The sequence below is a fragment of the Mus pahari genome, chromosome 16 (assembly GCF_900095145.1).
Source record: "Mus pahari chromosome 16, PAHARI_EIJ_v1.1, whole genome shotgun sequence".
NCBI classification, from domain to species: Eukaryota; Metazoa; Chordata; class Mammalia; order Rodentia; family Muridae; genus Mus; species Mus pahari.
In genome coordinates, this window is record NC_034605.1 from 66,624,220 (window position 1) to 66,625,119 (window position 900).

The 900-nt window shown below is 45.4% G+C and overlaps 1 protein-coding gene across 10 annotated transcripts in view; it reads right to left on the bottom strand.

Annotated features, from left to right (window-relative positions):
- Positions 1 to 900, bottom strand: part of Cdc14b (cell division cycle 14B) — an 80,504-nt gene that overhangs the window by 27,515 nt on the left and 52,089 nt on the right. The window lies entirely within an intron of this gene.

Genomic DNA, 900 nt, shown 5'->3' on the forward strand with positions numbered 1-900 from the left:
CACACTAAAAGTCATCTCAGCAGAACAAAGGCGTCAGTCAGCAGCTTGGACCATGCTTTGGACCATTCATTTTTGCTGCTCCCAGACATCCCATCTCTCAGAACCCCCTCTCCAGAGGCTAGCAGTGGCACACACTTTTAATTCCAGCCTTCAGGAGGCAGATGCAGGTCAGATCTGAGTCTGAGGACAGCCTAGTCTACACAGAGAGTTCCAGGACACAAGGCCTGTAAGAGCCTGTCTCGAAAAATAAATAAGATAATGATAAAATATGAGAAAGGGAAATTAAGGACTATCTCGGGAGGTTTTAGTGCGGAACCCAGCTTGAGGCTGTTTGTGCTACATTCTAGCAAGTAAGCTTGTTCACATTATGCATCCTTGTGTTCTAAGCTATGAGAATGGCAATAAGGGCTTAACACTTTGGAGAGAACTCTCCAAACAAGGTCACAGCTGTGCTATAACAGCAGATCTATATGCCTACTGCTCACTCTGGGATCACAGATGCAAAAATTGCTCCTAACAGACACAAATGGGTGCTGTTACAAGTTGAAAAAATGAGTGGCTGGCTTACTTCACCTCAGCGCCTTCTCTCTTCCTACACACCTCAAATCAGTCTGCTAGGCAACAAGGAAGAGACACTCTGGCTCAGTCACAGCCTTCAACCACCATATCACCAAACTCTGAACACTGCCCCAACAATGGAAGCCCTGTTTAAAGTAGAGAAAGTTCCACAGAACTATCTGAGGAAACTGTCTTCAGTTAGAAAGACACTCCAGAGTTCATTTATAGGACACCGGAATAATCAGCTCACAGCTTTTAAAACAATTTTTTCCTTTAAAATTCTTTCAAGCCAGGCGTGGTGGCGCACGCCTTTAATCCCAGCACTCAGGAGGAGAGGCAGGC